We start from the raw sequence: 5140 nt of genomic DNA on the forward strand, positions 1-5140 counted from the left end.
CTGTCAGGGATCACAATTTTCTGTTTTCATTGAAAAAAAAAAGGTAGAGATTCTTTTTTTTTTTTAAGGAAATTAATTTTCTAGTTATGTGTTTTATTGAGGTTAGTGAAGTCAATACAAGTTTTACAGATGACATATTTTAAACCAAATCTCTCAGATGAGGGCTTGTAAAACACATTCTCCTCTCTACATAAATGGCTGTTTGTTTCCTCTTAAAAAAAAAAAATCTTAATTTTAACGTGTGTGTGTGTGTGTGTGTGTGTGTGTGAGTGTGTGTGTGTGTGTTTTATATGGTGATTAGAGAGCAGCATTCAGGAGCCAGCTCTCTCCGTCCCTAAACGGGTTCTAGGGATTGAACTCAGACCATCAGGTTTACCTGCAAGCACCTTTACCTGCTGCCCCATCCCATCTGTCCCCATTTCATAAAAACCTGAAAGAGATGCTCTGGGTAAATCCTGCTATAGGAGGCCCCGTGGTAGGCGACCGCTGGTGAGCTGCTGTTCAAACCTCTCTACCCACCTAAAACAGCCTTTCCTCCTCAGAGCAAACGTACTGTGAGCTACTTTAAAAATCAATTACGCAGAGCCTGGAAGAGGTTGCGGAATCCTCGGCGGTGGGGGTGGGGGGCATTCTAAGCCAGCCGCGCGTCAGTTACGAAGGGCTCTTTATGAGCAAGCTGGGAAGTGGGACCGACTCCGCGTGGATGGGCTGGATTCTAGTTTCTCCCTGTCTGGACCATCTGGAAAATCAATTCTCCAGCAGGGGTCTCGGTTCCCCTGCTGGGAAGGCTTGTGGGAATCCTTTAGAGGTTTTGGATCCTCCGTCTCCGAGCCTGGTAGAAACACGCTCTGGTAAACATTTTGTGTGTGTGTGTGTGTGTGTGTGTGTGTGTGTGTGTGTGTGTGTGTGTGTGTGTGTGTATCGTGTTTGGAACCCAGGGCCTCGCGCACGCTAGGCAAGCACTCCCAGCCCCTGTATGTCTTGTTGGGAAAGAGCATGCTTCTCCAGGACTACTGCCTGCCGTCTGGTCATCCTACAGCGCTAAGGAACGTTTGCTCTCTCAGTCAAGACTGCAGCGAGGGAGGGTCCCCTGGTGGGCGGGGACCAAGCGGGGTGGGCCGGCCTTTGATTGGCAGGGAGCCCTCTACTGACTGTCCAGCCCTTTCAGGGCTTCAAAGAGCAAGGTTTGTGAGACACGAGAACGCTTCGATAGGCTATGGAAGACTTTCTCAAAGAATGTCCAACGAACGGCATCAGGGCGCACAGCATTTATGATTAGTTTCCTCTGTAGTGTGGATTTCCAAAGCACGCCATTTCTGCTTTCTCTTTCCTCCTGTGTAGTGGAGCCCTAGCCTCTGAGCATGGTAGCCGGTACCAAAGGAGCCAGAGCAGCTGTGATGACCTGCAAGAGGCTCCCAACAAGGTCAGGCTTGCTGAGGCTCCTTCTTGGAAGGAGGGGGTCATTCTTCATCTGCCCTCCTCCCAGCTCTACCTAATTCTGGCGCTGGTGTGCTTTATCGGGAGGGGGCGTGCTCCAGTATTTAGGAAGTTAAAATGAAAATCAACTGGAAGTGGGTGGGTGGGGACAACTGCTTGGTGTCTCCTTTCAGGCAGCTAGGAGGAAGTCTGTATCCACCGTGGAGCGTGACTTTTCAGTCGCTACGCGGTTAGGAGTCTCCCATGGTTGTGTAAGGGACCCCTCGTTCCCATTGCTCATAGGAAGCCAAATAAGCTCATTGGTTCACCAGGCTGGACTCGAACGGAATCTTTAAATTGGCCCATTGTGTGTGCCTTATCCGGGGCGAGGACACATCCCCCAGGAAAAGTTACTGCAGCATCTTCATAGGTGGCTGTGGACCATGTAGCCTGTAGGAGAGGACCAGGCTGAGGAAGGACAGGCTACAACTTTTTTTTTCTTGCCAAGTACTAGGCATTCGTTGTAAGCAGGTACACACAAAATCCCCACAGTGTTTGTTTTTAAAATAACACACACACACACACACACACACACACACACACACACACACACGATGAATTCATAGCAGATTAAAATATATTCAAAAGCTAGGTGTGCCGGGTACTTGAAACCCCAGCTACTATGAATGCTAAAGTAGAAGGACTGTGAGTTCAAGGTCAACTTGGACAACATAGTGAGGCTTTGGTAAAGCAAAAATCTATGCATGATTTGGTAAAGCAAAAATATAATGCATTTCAGCATAGAATTACAAGAAACAAAAGCAGATATTCAAGCTTTTCTTCCATGCTAGACTCTCTTCAGAGATAACAGACATGTCCTAAATATTTATCTAGGCATTGACAAAGCTATGCTTTCACCCGTTAATCATATACTTGATACTTTATTACCATTATTTAATGTGTGTATGTGTGTAACGCCATGGCACATATGTGGAACTTTTCTTGGCCTTTCTATTTATTTGTTTAGAATCAAGATCTTTCTATGTATCCCTTGGTATACCAGAGCTTGCTATGTAGACCAAACTAGCCTTGAACTCATAGCCAACTGCCCACCTCTGCCTCCAAATCGCTGAGACGAAAGCCATGTGCTACCTCACCTGCTTCTGAGTCCCCTTCTCGTGCCTACACAGAGTGAGCTGGTGTGCTTTAAAAGTCTCCATTCTCTGGACATCCCTCACACATTGTGTACGCACATCTCTTCTCAGATGTGCCAGCTTATTTGTCAAACGTAGCTGTAAAAGAAGTGGAGCCATTAGATCAAAGGTGTGTATGCTCTCATTGTGATCAATGCTGACAAATTGCTTTCTGCCGAGAGCACGTCAGTTTCTGCTTGCTGCCTCTCTGACCAGGTGGTGCCTGTTTGAACTTCCCGAATTTTGCCAAATATGTAAGTAAACAGGTGTCTCTCATGATTCTCTGGCTTCCAGCCATTCTCCTTTCCACCTTGCCATGGGAGCATGGATGCGATCCTGTATCTCTGGTATGTGAGATTCTTTCTTTCCCTCCTCCATTTCCTTCCCTCCTCCTCCCCTTCTTCCTATCCCCCCTTCTTATCTTCTTCATTCCCCTCCTCTTCCTCCTCCTCGTCTTGCTGCTGTTCCTGTGGTTCATTTTACTCCTCACGCTGTGTACCAACAGTGTTGAAAAGCTTCTGAGTTAGGTGTGATCTGCCTTCTTAATATTGTGACTGCAAGGTGTACGAGCTCATTCTTCTACCGTGATCACATTCAGTTACTGAGATCTCATTCCCCGACACTGATTTTACAAATTAAATGCCACCACCTACTCGAATTAAATACAGAAGCATATCACTCATGGAATTTAGATCGAGATAATAATAGTAACTGCAAGTTAATGAGGGCTGACCATTGCCAGACGCACCGTGGATTTCATTACCGAGATTCACTGTAATTCCGAGAAGGCAGGAACGATTATTTCCATTTGCAGATGAGGATGGGAGGTTCGAAGGGTTGAGGATTAAATCAAAGTCACTAGATTTGAATGTGACAGAGACGGTTTTGGTCCCCACAAACCCAAGCTTCCCTCATATCAGACAGCATCTTAAGCTAGCAGCAGGCTGAAAGACACAGCATAAAGCCTTTAAAAAAGGCTTTTTTTAAATCTTGTTCTTTAAACTTGCCCCAACTCATCATTTTAAGGATCATTTCTCATTAATTTTGAGTCTCAATCTTTGCCACCTTTAACTTGGAATAGAATACTGAGGAGTGTGGAGTAGGGAGCCAGAGAGGGGGCTCAGTGGTTAGAGCATACACTAATTTTGCCAATGGTAAAAAGACGGAGGACATATCCCAGCACCTATGTCAGATGGCTCACACCCATCCATAACTCCAGCTCCACAAGCCTACACACAGACGTACTCGCACATAATTTTAAAATAAAACAAATTGAATTTGAAGCTTTCTTTTTCTGGGCTTTCTGGGCACCTATACTCATGCCCAGATGCCTACACATAGATACACAGATACATGCATCTAATCTTAAAATTAAGGAAATCTTGAGGTATAAAGTGTAGTGAGGAAAAGTGAGTATTGACAGGAAGAGTAAGGGGGAGGGAGGGGGAGCGGCAAGGCTGGTGTTTCTGTGGAAGAGAAGTGCGGAGGTGAATGTGTAGCTCTGATGAGAGGATGTTTAAGCCCCAGAAAGGAAAAGAATCCGTGGAGGTATCAAGGGTGGAAGATGGGGCCTTGCTCCTGGGCCGAGCGTTCTTGGCTCTCTCTGTATGCACATTTATTCTTAATTCCAAGCACATTTGGGGCTGTAATGTTGCTATTTACATTTGATGATAGATTTCTATGCATCCTTCTTAGAAGATTTATTATTTTTGACTATAAACATGTGTTCGTGAGTGCAGTTTCCCTCGGAGGCCAGAAGAGGGGATCCGATGCTCTGGATCTGGAGAGAGTGGGAGCTGTGAGTCACCCGGGTTTTGGGAATTGCACTTGGGCTCTCTGCAAGAGCAGTGCACGCTCTTCATGGCTGAGGCATTTCTCCAGCTTCTCCTTCACATCTACAGGATATTAGCTTGGGGAAATCCCCTTACATTCTCACAGCCAGTTGTTTCTCATAATATTGAGGCTCTGTGTGCACCAGGACTTGTCTCCTCTCGACGTTCATGAGGTGATCTTTCAGCACCTTCCGTGGTGTAGCAAGAGTGAAATGCAAATGAAACTTGCATAAAAGTGTACTGCTCTTCTTATATTACAATAAGCCGGGAAGTCAGAGACATTCAGCACGGACACATTTACTAAGCAGAAAGATCCAAGTCCCTTGTGTTTTGGAAACAGGGTCCTACTTAAATCATATGTGTATTTTTATACCGCTCAAGGCAGGCTTGGGGCCTGTTAGACTAAACACTTCACTAGAGGAGACTATAGAAGATTTTCCAAGGGGAGAGAGAGAGAGAGAGCGAGAGAGAGAGTGAGAGAGAGCCTTTGTTCTCTCTGAGAGAAGCCCACGGAAAGACAGCTGTCCCAGGCACCAGAGAAAGAGAACAGGGCGGGTGGAGGAAAAGGGGGGAACCACTTAGTGGACACCAAACACACATGTCTAAACACAAAATTGCACAATATAATGAACAAAACAAAGAGTTTGCCATGCCAATGTGAGTAAGTACCGGTAGATGAAGTGAAAATTAGCAAAAAGG

The sequence above is a fragment of the Psammomys obesus genome, unplaced genomic scaffold (assembly GCF_907164565.1).
Source record: "Psammomys obesus unplaced genomic scaffold, mPsaObe1.curated_primary_1811, whole genome shotgun sequence".
Classification (NCBI taxonomy): domain Eukaryota; kingdom Metazoa; phylum Chordata; class Mammalia; order Rodentia; family Muridae; genus Psammomys; species Psammomys obesus.